At 40.7% G+C, this 14,886-nt stretch overlaps 1 pseudogene; it reads left to right on the forward strand.

The window, feature by feature from the left end:
* Window positions 1–7,683: 7,683 nt before the first annotated feature.
* On the forward strand, window positions 7,684–11,409 carry LOC127981265 (protein NLRC3-like; annotated as a pseudogene).
* The last annotated feature ends 3,477 nt before the right edge of the window (window positions 11,410–14,886 follow it).

Consider the following 14,886-nt stretch of genomic DNA (forward strand, 5'->3'; position numbering starts at 1 on the left):
TGGTTAGGTCCTCGCCCGTTAAAGAGGTAAGTGAAGAAACATATAATGGAGCGGTAAGTTCTGCCAAGATACAGTTTGCTGGCACTGTAATGCTGTGTGGGGTTTCATTCTTGAGCAAAACAGGCACTTTAAAAGACGCCTGTCTGGGACTTGACATGACATAACTGCAAAAAGTCAACCCGCTTGGTAAGTATGAATGGGATGGGAAATCTACCAATAGGGTAGTACCAGGAAGACTATTCACGTTCCTTGTATAGCCATCTACTGCCACTTTCTGGCCTGAAGGGACGACTATCGCCTTTTTGTGAAGAAGTTTGACTTTATTTACTCTGTTTCTGTCTTGTGTTTTGTTCTTATACAGACTGTGCAGATGTTGGATGAGAACAGCGTACGCACAGTTTTCAAGGACAGGCTCACCAATCTCCTCACTGAACCCTTCATACAAAACGTCAAGAGCTTTAGTGCCAATAAGGACAGAGACATGAACGGAGGCACTTGAATCAGGAACGACGAGGGCTAGTGTGCTAACCGTCTTGGGGCTATCCGTGAAAGTCTCTGGAAAAAGTATATCAATCTCAATGTAAACAATATAAGGTACACGCTGGCCTGCTGCTCCTTCTACTTCAATGAGGTTAGCCAAAGGACAAATTGGATGAGAAGCTAAATGGGAGTCATGAAACAACTTGGAGATTGTGGTCACTTGTGAGCCTGAATCAATGAGACACTCATGTTGAATTCCTCCAATGGTGACGTTAACTAATGAGCTTGATCCAACTAATCCATTCATGAGATCATCTCTAGTGGGTCCGATGGAGAAACACTTGGCCCTTTGGGTTTTCTATTTGTTTTTAGGACTTTTATTTCTGTCATTCGCTCCGGGACGTCCTTCTACTGAAGCCTCGCCCATTTTAAAGAGCCCTGTCTTGCTTTCCACTCATCTTGCTTTAACTTTAGTTCTTTGTACTTCAGGTCTACTGCCTCCTTGTTCATGGGGTTCTCACACATTCTGGCTATGTGGCCGTCATCCCCACATCTAAAACAGAACCAGGCTTTTGGCTGTGCTCTAGATGTAACTTGGGGAGTTGTTTGGTGAACTTGTGCCTCAACTTGGAGTGGGGGTGGATGTTGGCCAGACTCAAGAGCTGCAGCCTCACGTCTTCTCTCTTTTTTGGATTTCTTGGTGTTTAGCTGCATTTGTAGCTCAGCAACTTGTTTCCTCAAGCTTTCAGTCTCAGATATGTACACTTGTAACACACTGGCATTGTGATCAGTAAGGCAGGAGAAGTTGGCCACCGTTTGAATGTTCACTGAGGACTTTCCCTTGGAGGCCCCCAAATGGCAGCTCATACGGTCGAGTTTGGTAGCTCTCTTGTCCTCTTCTGTTCTCAGCTGCAATAAGAACTCAGCAAAGTCAAGGGGTTTATCAGTTTTAAGCTCTAGCTGAAGAACAATGCCATGGTCCTAACAGCCACGCTTGAACTGCTTCATCAGGGGACAGTTTACATCAGACAGCCTTACTCCTTCTCTCTTCACTGCAGTGCTCAGCAGCGTTTGCAATCTCTGCAGGTAAGTGGAAGCCTTTTCTCCTGGATCCTGGTTTGTGTTCAGGAATTTGGCAAATATCTCTTCGCCATCTTCTACCAGGCCATAAGCAGACTCCAACAGCCTCATGTAGTCTCTGGGATGACCCGATGAGCCTAGCTGCCTGACGATATCCGAGGCTGAAGGAAGCAAACTCTCTAATATTCTTCTCCTCTGTGCTTCAACAGAGACATTGTCGCAGAACATAAGCTCTACATGGAGTAGCCATGTTTCAAAGTCAGCTTCGCCTGGTGGCTTAGGCACTCTGCCAGAGAATGAATGCAATCTCTTGGATTCAGTTTGAGACTTCGGTGTATCATTTTTTATCACATGTTCAACAACAATGCGTCTCACCTCTGGTGGGTTCAACACTTCCTCATCCAGATCATCAGTCGAAGTGGGAGCGACTCTTCCCTTAGCTGTTGATTTGGGCTTCATCTTCACTTGCGTGTAAGCATGTGCGGAGGGCTTATTAACGTCAATTTTCTTCCTGGATCTATGAATGAGGGGCGTCGTGCTATGGTCAGAATCAGTGTTGCTACTGCCATCAGAGTCGCTACAGTCTGTGACTGTTTGTGTGAGTACTTTAATGCTGTCAACACGCCACGTCACTACAGTGTCATTGATATTCTGTATGTCAAAAGGTAACTTGGGCTTAACAACAGCAGCGGCTGATTCAAATTCTACAATGGCATTACATTTATCCACTTCTTCTGTGTTTGACAGCCTAACTACTTTAGCTTCTGTGCCATACTTTTTAAGGGTTTCAGTGATATCTTTGTCTGTGTCAGAGTAGGTGACCGCTAACACAACAATGGACCGGTCTGCTTTAATACCGAATTCCTGTTCTATATCCATGTCTACAAACAGTTTCACTCAATTCTATCAGCAATGACACCTCACAAAAATAAAACAAAATTGTAAGTCACAGAAGTAGCAGTACGTATCTAAAACTCTGGAATGTACGTTTAACTGACTTGGTCATTCTCAAAACAGTCCTGGCTGGCTCGCCACTAAATGTAACTATCGCAACTTAAGGCACCAATGAGAATATCACAATAACCTATATTAATGATATTCAAGCATTAGAAATCAGAATTTGGTTCGGTTCTTGAAATGAATTGGCTACGACCACTGTTTGAATAACAAATGCAAAAATCAAAACATTTATTTTACATTCCACATGGACTGTAAAATCAATTAGAAAAAAAAAAATCAATAACAAATTTCCCCCCAACAAAAAATAAATTAAAAAAATAGTCAGTCAGTGAAAGAGAAAAAAACAAACAGTCCGGTCGATTAGCTCAATGTTCAACTCAGTTGAGTTTCAATTCAGTTCCTGTGTGTGTTCGTTGAATAAAAGGCCTTGTTTTAAATCACTACCCGGGCAGTGTGTGATAATGTTGGAGATCTCTTAAACATATCTGTATGTTGTATCCAAAAGCGTGCAGTCCACCAGCTTAACGAGTTGACGGCCACTGGTTACAGTCACACTCAGCGATTCTGGAGTCACTGAATCACTCGATCACTGGCTCGCCGTAGAATCACTCTCTCAACAGTGGCAAAATATGCTCAACAACAAAAAAAACAATCTGGATACAGCAAATGCAAAATATCTAATTAGTAGCTGTATATGGCTTTATCACTTACACATTCAAAATCAATGTGACAAATGTAATTCTATATCACTCAGTTTAAACATGAACATAATGCACTGTAACATGTCACCTCAAATATGACTTGGAAAACAGTCAGTTAAAATATGCGTGAATAGTGCAAAGTGCTTATTTTACAGAATTAAACATAATTCAGAAAGTTACTGAACTCAAATCATATAGCCATAAATAGAATGGCAAAAGGCGTTACAAAACATCCTTTATGCTGGCTCTAGATCGCCTCAAAACATTAGCCCATTAGGGTAACTCCGTAGCTGAATAAACATACATGAATTCACGTTACGCCGTCTCTTCATTAACAACGCACATGTATGAAACAAAATGGCGTTTCAAATAGCAACAGTAACTAGAAAAAAATAAACATCAATTATCTCCGACTGGTTTTATATTATAACAAGGATTGGTAAAGTAACAAAGTGCACATAATATATTATTGTTTCGTTTTTTTTTTTTTTTTTTTACTTAAGATGACATGCTAGCAAACTGGGAACCAGCAGCTCGACCGCTGCTCTCTGTGCACGAGCTTGCGCTTCATGCACGCTGCACACAAACAGGACGCTAATTCTTTCCATTCCTGCACTTAATCGTTTTTAATCAAATTGGAATTTGAACGCTGGAATCGTTAAGCAGAATCGAAATGCACGCGTCTTATCTAATACCCGGTTCTTGGAATTTTGGAACCGGTTTTCGATACCCATCCCTACTCATTTCCCAATCACTCCACCAGCTTCGCTCCGTTCCCAAGGCTCTCAGCCCCACCCCACTCGTCACAATTACTTTTTAATGATCTCAGAAATAACATCGTTAAATAAAATTAGAATTGCTAACAGGCGAGTGCTTATGAGAAAGCCATGCAACATCTTTTTATGTTCATTAACAGTCATTTACATTTGTATCATAAATACAAAAGAGTACAAGCAGAAAATTCACGTTCACAGTGAGCTTGATTGACAGGTGATCTGACCTATCATAACGCCAATACTGCCATCTTGCCTGACAAACAAATTACCATATTTTCCGCACTATAATGTGCATCTAAGAGCCTTTCATTTTCTCAAAAATCGGGCGTGCACCTGATAATCCCGTGCGCCTTATAGGTACACTGAGTTCCAACATCACAATGTTGGTGTGCGACTTTGGTAAGTGCTCCGTTTACCTGACTGTCGGACCATTTCCCGCTGACACAGGGACAAAAAATAAAATAAAAATAAAAAAAGCTGAAAACTTGTTTCATACCAGAAGTGACCTTCTCTGTCTTCTTCTGTCAATGTGTTGTCAGTTTCCTCTTTGGTCCACGATGTGTTTTTCACTGTATGAGGACAATGTGTGTACTGTGAGAGCAGCATGGCTTGTCAGACATAGCTACAGTATTTAAGGAGGACGGGTTTTTGAGAAGGGTTAGTTGATTGCTATGATCAAAACTTTATATTTTTGTGTTAACCGTTTATAACAGAATATAGTTTATTTATTTATTTTAAAGCTTGATTGTTATATAGACCACAAACTTCCAAATGGTAATGTACACTACATTTTATAAAAATACATTCTTATTTTTATTCAGCAAGGACACATTAAATTGATCAAAAGTTAGTGTCAAGAAGATATTTCTCTTTATCAAAGAACTCTCTCTCTCTCTCTCTCTCTCTCTCTCTCTCTCACACAGAAATAAATTTAATTTCACCGAAAACTGCTATTTTAAATTGTTAAATTATTTCAGAAATTGGTAAGACAGCATTAGTATATGTTTGGGGTAAACCTGCTAGTCATATGGTTCAGTGTGCCTTGGAGATGTTGTTGGACAGGAGGCTTGCTCAGACTCTGGCATGCAGAAGGCCATCAAGCACTAGAAGAATCTAGAAATATAACAAATAATCTGTCATAAAGCCAACTATATTTAGTATACAATGACAGTTTTATCACAATAAACGAAGCTACTACAAATGTGGAAAAGAGAAAGAATATGTATTTAATAAATATTTGTTTATCATTAGACGAGCTCAAAATGCGTTTGGACTGTGACGCTGATGTAATGACGTCACTGATTAACGGTAACGTTAGTGTATATTTAGGTTAAATAAAAAAGCCTATTTTCAATCATCCATTGAAAAATGACCAGTAAATCTTTTACAGAACTGTCAATGCCTCTCATCTACACATAAATGTGCTATTAAAATCCCAAACTCTTCATAAAAGCTCAGTCTATGGAATTAGCATATGTTACCTCCTCTGATAACGGTTAAGATGCTCACAGACTTGTTTGAAAAAACTAAACCATTTATATGAAGTAAATTCAACAGATGTTGGTCAAATACACGCAAGAGAGATGTCAGGAACAGTGGCATTTGATATTTGTGCAATTTTAATTTACTAAACTTGTTGTCGATCGGCACGTTTCCATTGCAACTCCCTCCGCTCCAGTGTTTGAATCTGAATGAATGCTACTCCAGTGTTCAGCGCGCGCTCATTAAAACACGCAGAATTTGCAGAACCACTCAACCACCGAGCTCATGACAAAATCTGCTTGTGTGTGTGTATACTGTGAGGACCCTCTAATGCTTGCACTCTCTATTTGTTTTCTCACTGCTTGTTTCCTTAAAAAAAAAAAAAAATCCACTTCAGACTTTAAGTAACTAGCCTATAATATTCAGTGGCAGACGGACAACCCACGAGGCTATATAAAATAATGAAGAGAAATACATTTATTTTACTCTTTTTCTTTCTGTGAGAGTGCACACGCAGATCTCCGATTCCTTTGATCAAGATTCAACATAGATCCGACATTATGATTTCGATCAGATGCCACCAAATAATGTTCTGATGTTCCGACCAAAGAGTGAACGTTGATCCAACATAGAAATTTGATCGACGACCGATACTGACCTTTACAACCAAAAATTGACGTTGAATCAACGTCTGCTTGCTATCTGGGAAATATTAACCCAATGCATGCATTTCCAGGCAATTATTTAAATCCAAGTGCTTATATAATTAACCCTGAAGACACTGCATCAATTTCCAGCATTTTCGAGGATTCGAACACCCTGTACGACTGCGAATGTGACACGTATGAAGCCGTTTGATCAGGTGCGCGCTCAGTCGGCGGAGGCTCGCAGTGGAGCCAGCAAAAGCATGAATTCCTCCTATGCAACGGCAGGACTAGCACATGATGCTGGACAATATATAAACCTCACAAGCAAGCAGACCCATATCTTAATAGCTTTAAGCAAAGATCTTCTTAGTGTGGAGTGGGGCGGGATCGCCTATGGAAATAGGAGTAGCGAAGGGTGCTCTTTTAACCAGCTGAAGATCAGCATGCACCTGTAAAGCAGTACCCTTTTTTTCATATATATATATATATATATATATGGTCAGACTTTAATTTAGGCAACAGCATAAGCCCTTGTCGGATACTGTACACATAGTATTAAGCACTTGATCGTGTTTGAGCAACAGCAGATCACTGATTAAAGCCAGTGTGTTGGAGTAGTCAGATAAGTTTGATGAAAGCATCTCCAATACATGAGCGTGAGCAGCAGCCGTTAATATCAACATCCTTGACCACAGAATAACGAGGCTCGTGGGTATATTTAACGGTGTGGTAATATGATAGCATGCCTCGTAACGAAACTGAACAATAGCTTTTACAATAAGAAATGTCTGAAGCATGTTGCCAAATAGCTTTAGGCAATAAAAATGAAATAACTTTGCTTAGCTTCGTGAAGACGTCCAGAGATGAATTAAAGTTGAAATTGCCAGTTGTTCGTGGATGCTTTGATTTTGTTGAATATATAGTTTCTTCCAGCGGGGAGCAGATCTCGTGTTGTGAGTCGGTCGTATTAGTACACTCTGACGATGAATTGCGTGCAAAGTATCTAGATCAAGAGCTCGCTCATTTCAATTCATTATGTAGCATGACAAATAACACGGCAAATTCGCTTAAGTTCACGACTGAAATCTAGTCAGATACACTGTGGGAATCCTGCCAAAACCTGATTAACGCTTCCTATGGAGAAAGATTCGCCTTCTGATAGTTCCTGAGCGAGCAAAGGCTCTCGTGAGCAGTTTGAGCCTTGCGAGCCATTGAGAATACTTACCGAGCAGTAGTGCCAAGTATATATATGTCCCGTGTCTAATAGGAGAGAGGTGGTGATTGGAGAGATTTGACAGCTGACCGCATCAGCTGTTCACAGCCTTGCCTCCTTGGCATGACTGAACTAACGCTGCACTCGATAAAAGTGACAGTAAATGAACAGAGGTGATGTTTAGCCATTTTAAACATACAGAATTGATTATTTACAACACAGAAAATGTTTAAATGTTTAATAAAATAATTTACAACAATGTAAGGCTGTTTACTGTAGTTTTTGTGATTGTTTGTCTCTCCACTTGTTTGTCAGCAATGTAGATCAAACTGTTCAGATCCATCATGGATGAACCACAAACATCTGGAGATAACTGTTCTTTTCCAGGACACAGGTACTTTGAGGAACAAATTAAATAACCTTTTATGTTACAAAAAAAGTATTTTTTTATAAGTTTAATATTCCTTTAAAAACAATAAGACCATCAATGCTCCAAAAGTATTTTTCATAATAATATCATTTGAAGTATATTGAGCTGATTCTCATAATAAAGGGTTAAATATGTTCTTTAGTTCATTTCATCAGAAAAGATCAGAAGCAGAGTCCAGCTGTGTGTCTGTGAAGAGTGATGGGTCTATGCCTGAAACAATTCAGTTTAACAGCGGAGATAAACAGCCTGTTCTCAGGTATGACATTTCTGTAAAAGATATGATTTTAAGATATGATAGAGAACATGAAACATTAGGCTTTTTATCTCATGTAATTATGTGTATTTTTTTTTATTTTACAGCCATAAAGTTCCCAACACATTTAGATTAAATCTGCTGAAGACGTTTGTGTGTCTGTATGAGGGAACAGCGACTCAGAGAAACCCAACACTGCTGAATGAGATCTACACAGAGCTCTACATCACAGAGAGTGAGAGAGGAGAGATCAGTAATGAACACGAGGTGAGACAGATTGAGACACAATCCAGGAGATCAGCAGCAGAGGACACAGCCATCAAATGCACTGACATCTTTACACCTTTACCTGGACAAGACAAAGCCATCAGAACTGTGCTGACAAAGGGAGTCGCTGGCATTGGAAAAACAGTCTCTGTGCAGAAGTTCATCCTGGACTGGGCTGAAGGGAAAGAGAATCAGGACGTCCAGCTCATATTTCCACTTCCTTTCAGAGAAATCAACCTGATGAAGGAAAAAACACTCAGTCTTTCAGATCTTCTTCATGTCTTCTTCCCTGAAACTAAAGAAATGGAAATATCCAGTGATGAATATAAAGTGTTGTTCATCTTTGATGGTCTGGATGAGTGTCGTCTGTCTCTGGACTTTAAGAGCAAAGTGAAACTGTGTAATATCTCTGAACCAGCCTCAGTGGATGTGCTGTTGATGAACCTCATTGTAGGGAATCTGCTTCCCTCTGCTCTCATCTGGATCACCTCCAGACCAGCAGCAGTTGATCTCGTCCCCTCTCAGTGTGTCCATCGATTGACAGAGGTACGAGGCTTCAATGAGCCACAGAAGGAGGAATACTTCAGGAAGAGAATCAGTGATCAGAGTCTGGCCAACAGGATCATCTCACACCTGAAGTCATCAAGGAGCCTCTACATCATGTGCCACATCCCTGTCTTCTGCTGGATCTCAGCCGCTGTTCTGGAGAAGATGATGAGTCGAGCAGAGAGTGGAGAGATTCCCAAGACTCTCACTCAGATGTACACACACTTCCTGATCCTTCAGACCAGCATCAAACATCAGAAGGACTATGAGAAGAAGGTGACAGATGAAGACATGATCCTCAAACTGGGGAAACTGGCTTTTCAGCAGCTTGTGAAAGGAAACCTGATCTTCTATGAGGAAGACCTGAGAGAGTGTGGCATTGATGTGAAAGAAGCATCAGTTTACTCAGGATTGTGCACTCAGATCTTCAGAGAGGAGTTGGGCTTGTATCAGGGGAAAGTCTTCTGCTTTGTTCATCTGAGCCTTCAGGAACATCTAGCAGCTCTATATGTGCACCTCTGGTTTACAATCAAGAATAAGTATGTGTTTGACCAAACCAAACAAAGTTGGTTGACTAAGATTTTTAACCGAAGGATATTTATTTCACTATCTGAGCTGCATCAGAGAGCTATGGATGAAGCATTACAGAGTAAGAATGGACATCTGGATCTTTTCCTGCGTTTTCTTCTGGGTCTTTCAGTGGAGTCCAATCAGACTCTCTTACGAGAACTACTGACACAGACAGGAAGCTGCTCCTACAACAGAGAGAAAACAGTTCAGTTCATCAAACAGAAGATCAGAGAGAATCACTCTCCGGAGAAGTCCATCAATCTGTTTCACTGTCTGAATGAACTGGGTGATGATTCACTGATTCAGGAGATCCAAGATTATCTGAAATCTGGAGAAATAAGGGAAACCAAACTCTCCTCTTCACAGTGGTCAGCTCTGGTTTATGTGTTGCTGACATCAGAGCAGAAGATGGATCTGTTTGATCTGAAACAGTTTATTGGAGCACAACATAAAGCAGATGAAGTTCTTCAGAATCTGTTTCCTGTGGTTAAAGAATCCAGGTCAGTTCGGTGAGTAACACGGAAAACAATCACTGCACTTTCAAAACATGATCACATTTACTAAACTACAAGGTAAACTAGGAGGTTTGTGTTTTCTGTGTGATAGCTGATGATTGTAGAGCTCAGTGTGGAAGATGAAGATGAAGGAATTAATGTGAGGGGGTCAAAACTGACAGCAAACAGATTTGGACAGCTTGTCCTCTAATGAGGTTTTTGGACCAAAATGTATTTTCGATGCTTCAAAAAATTCTAACTGACCCTCTGATGTCACATGGACTACTTTGATATATAAGACCATCAATGCTCCAAAAGTATTTTTCATAATAATATCATTTGAAGTATATTGAGCTGATTCTCATAATAAAGGGTTAAATATGTTCTTTAGTTCATTTCATCAGAAAAGATCAGAAGCAGAGTCCAGCTGTGTGTCTGTGAAGAGTGATGGGTCTATGCCTGAAACAATTCAGTTTAACAGCGGAGATAAACAGCCTGTTCTCAGGTATGACATTTCTGTAAAAGATATGATTTTAAGATATGATAGAGAACATGAAACATTAGGCTTTTTATCTCATGTAATTATGTGTATTTTTTTTTATTTTACAGCCATAAAGTTCCCAACACATTTAGATTAAATCTGCTGAAGACGTTTGTGTGTCTGTATGAGGGAACAGCGACGCAGAGAAACCCAACACTGCTGAATGAGATCTACACAGAGCTCTACATCACAGAGAGTGAGAGAGGAGAGATCTGTAATGAACACGAGGTGAGACAGATTGAGACACAATCCAGGAGATCAGCAGCAGAGGACACAGCCATCAAATGCACTGACATCTTTACACCTTTACCTGGACAAGACAAAGCCATCAGAACTGTGCTGACAAAGGGAGTCGCTGGCATTGGAAAAACAGTCTCTGTGCAGAAGTTCATCCTGGACTGGGCTGAAGGGAAAGAGAATCAGGACGTCCAGCTCATATTTCCACTTCCTTTCAGAGAAATCAACCTGATGAAGGACAAAACACTCAGTCTTTCAGATCTTCTTCATGTCTTCTTCCCTGAAACTAAAGAAATGGAAATATCCAGTGATGAATATAAAGTGTTGTTCATCTTTGATGGTCTGGATGAGTGTCGTCTGTCTCTGGACTTTAAGAGCAAAGTGAAACTGTGTAATATCTCTGAACCAGCCTCAGTGGACGTGCTGCTGATGAACCTCATTGTGGGGAATCTGCTTCCTTCTGCTCTCATCTGGATCACCTCCAGACCAGCAGCAGTTGATCTCGTCCCCTCTCAGTGTGTCCATCGATTGACAGAGGTACGAGGCTTCAATGAGCCACAGAAGGAGGAATACTTCAGGAAGAGAATCAGTGATCAGAGTCTGGCCGACAGGATCATCTCACACCTGAAGTCATCAAGGAGCCTCTACATCATGTGCCACATCCCAGTCTTCTGCTGGATCTCAGCCGCTGTTCTGGAGAAGATGATGAGTCGAGCAGAGAGTGGAGAGATTCCCAAGACTCTCACTCAGATGTACACACACTTCCTGATCCTTCAGACCAGCATCAAACATCAGAAGGACTATGAGAAGAAGGTGACAGATGAAGACATGATCCTCAAACTGGGGAAACTGGCTTTTCAGCAGCTTGTGAAAGGAAACCTGATCTTCTATGAGGAAGACCTGAGAGAGTGTGGCATTGATGTGAAAGAAGCATCAGTTTACTCAGGATTGTGCACTCAGATCTTTAGAGAGGAGTTGTGCTTGAATCAGGGGAAAGTCTTCTGCTTTGTTCATCTGAGCCTTCAGGAACATCTAGCAGCTCTATATGTGCACCTCTGGTTTACAATCAAGAATAAATATGTGTTTGACCAAACCAAACAAAGTTGGTTGACTAAGATTTTTAACCGAAGGATATTTATTTCACTATCTGAGCTGCATCAGAGAGCTGTGGATGAAGCATTACAGAGTAAGAATGGACATCTGGATCTTTTCCTGCGTTTTCTTCTGGGTCTTTCAGTGGAGTCCAATCAGACTCTCTTACGAGAACTACTGACAAAGACAGGAAGCTGCTCCTACAACAGAGAGAAAACAATTCGGTTCATCAAGCAAAAGATCACGGAGAATTGCTCACCAGAGAAGTCCATCAATCTGTTTCACTGTCTGAATGAACTGGGTGATGATTCACTGATACAGGAGATCCAAGATTATCTGAAATCTGGAGAAATAAGGGAAACCAAACTCTCCTCTTCACAGTGGTCAGCTCTGGTTTATGTGTTGCTGACATCAGAGCAGAAGATGGATGTGTTTGATCTGAAACAGTTTATTGGAGCACAACATAAAGCAGATGAAGTTCTTCAGAATCAGTTTCCTGTGGTTAAAGAATCCAGATCAGTTCGGTGAGTAACACTGAAAACAATCACTGCACTTTCAAAACATGATCACATTTACTAAACTACAAGGTAAACTAGGAGGTTTGTGTTTTCTGTGTGATAGCTGATGATTGTAGAGCTCAGTGTGGAAGATGAAGATGAAGGAATTAATGTGAGGGGGTCAAAACTGACAGCAAACAGATTTGGACAGCTTGTCCTCTAATGAGGTTTATATGTTTGTTTTATTTTCTGTATGAATTTGTGAATTTTTCACATTTTGTTTCTTTAATCACAGCTGGAGTCAGTTCATCATTCATGTTCTTTAATATGTACATGTTTGCTTATTGTAGTGTAACAAATGAAGGCTTTGCAGATCATCATACATAGATTTAAGTGTTAATTATCTTAAGTAAGAAAATCCAGGAGATAAAACACTCAGAAACTTTTAAGTGTCGAAAATGTATAGCCACTGACAACATTTAAAGAAAACATGATATACAAATTGTATAATATGTTAAGACCAGTATGAATTCAGCAGCTCTAACCCTAAGCCTTGTGCTGGACCTGTCGGAAGAGAGTCCATAAATATAAGTTGAAGTTTTGACTTCAGCACTAAGTCATAATAGTATGGCCTACTAAAGCCCCTTTCACACTGCACGTCGGACCCGCAATATTCCCGTAACATTGCCTGGTCGCCTTCTGTGTGAAAGCAACCACGTCCCGGAATTGATTACCGAATTGAACCCGGGTCGGGGACCTAGTAACATTGCGGTAATCGATCCGGAACGAGCGCTGTGTGAACAAAAGCCAGATCTAATTCCGTATCGAAGTGATGACGCGCGACTTTTTTACCAGCTGTTTTGAAGGAAGATCAACATTCGCAACGAAAACATATGTGCAAACTGTAATGAAGCAGAGATCAGTTAGTTCCTCACTTTCCGCGCTGGCGCCGAGATCGTTTGCTTGCTTCAGTGAAAGTATAACGTGCCTAGCGTTGTCGACTTGTACATTACACGTCACGCGCTGATGTCACGTGTCGTTACGGGATCTTCAAGGGTTGTGTGTGAAAGCACGCACATATACTGGGTCATCACTGGCAGTGTGAAAGTGCCAAATCTAGCGACCAGGGAACAATTACAGGAACACTTTACCCCTGTATTTGCCGGAATGGCAGTGTGAAAGGGGCTTAAGTAGTGTTGGGGAAGCTACTCTTAAACTGTAGCTTGATAAGCTACAAACTGATAATTTATAAACTGAAGTAGTTAAGCTACAGTCAAGCTACCCTTCTGAAAAGGTAGCTAGCTACATTTAACCCCCCCCCCCCCAAGTTTGTTTGCACTTAGAGGGAGTGTCTGCCACATTAAAAAGTTAACATCTTAAGTCATTTGTGGATAATTGCGTATTAGAGATGTGAACCGTTTAAAACGATTCAGTTCGATTTGGTGAACTGAATGATTCTTTCGCGAACCGGATATCCAGACTGCTTTGATTTGAACTCTCTCTCACAACAGACACGGAAGAGAAGACAATGCTGAATAAAGTCGTCGTTTTTGCTATTTTTGGACCAAAATGTATTTTCGATGCTTCAAAAAATTCTAACTGACCCTCTGATGTCACATGGACTACTTTGATGATGTTTTTCTTACCTTTCTGGACATGGACAGTATACCGTACACCAGGGCTGCCCAACCCTGCTCCTGGCGATCGACTGTCCTGCAAAGTTTGGCTCCAACCCTAATCAAACACACCTGCCTTTAATTTTTAAGTTAGCCTCAATACCTTAATTAGTTGCTTCAGGTGTGTTTGAGTAGGATTGGAGCTAAACTTTGCAGGACAGTCGATCGCCAGGAGCAGGGTTGGGCAGCCCTGCCGTACACACAGCTTCAATGGAGGGACTGAGAGCTCTCGGACTAAATCTAAAATATCTTAAACTGTGTTCCGAAGATAAAAGGAGCTCTTACATGTTTGGAACAGCATAAGGGTGAGTTATTAATGACATAATTTTCATTTTTGGTTGAACTAACCCTTTAATAAGAGCATGCAAGAACAAAATACAGGCAACTCTATTTGTTCTCATACTGAAGCAGAAGTGCCTGTTAATTCAACACAAGAAAAGTTTCTCAAAATGACTGTTGTAAAGACGGTTGCGTTTTGGCAAGTAAATGTCTTTTCCATCACTAAACACCCGCTCACATGCGGCATTGGCAGAGACAACAGAATTTTAATGAAGACTCTCATCATTTTTGAAAGCTGCTGGAAAGCATTATCAGGTTTGGTTGCTGTAGACTGTAGAGAACTGTCCACTTCATCTAAAACATGCTTCTGGTTCCTTGAGAAGTAGGCTGGGATGTCATCACTTTCATTTTTTGGCTCCCTTGAAACAACTGGCTTTGCAACATGTGGACTGTACACTGAAAGCTCCTATTGTAGTCTTAAGATGACATTTCTTTGCTCATTTGGTATGCAAGACATAAGAAACATAGGATGTGAAGCCATTGCCAACAACCTTTTTACCTTTTACTGGAAAGGTGGCATCAACCAATGGCCCACAATATTGGTGATTTTCTTGCTTGACTGCAGCTTTTCAACAAAGATGTTAATTCTGGGATGCTATTTTGTC

This window comes from Carassius gibelio, chromosome A4 (genome assembly GCF_023724105.1).
Source record: "Carassius gibelio isolate Cgi1373 ecotype wild population from Czech Republic chromosome A4, carGib1.2-hapl.c, whole genome shotgun sequence".
Taxonomy (NCBI): Eukaryota; Metazoa; Chordata; class Actinopteri; order Cypriniformes; family Cyprinidae; genus Carassius; species Carassius gibelio.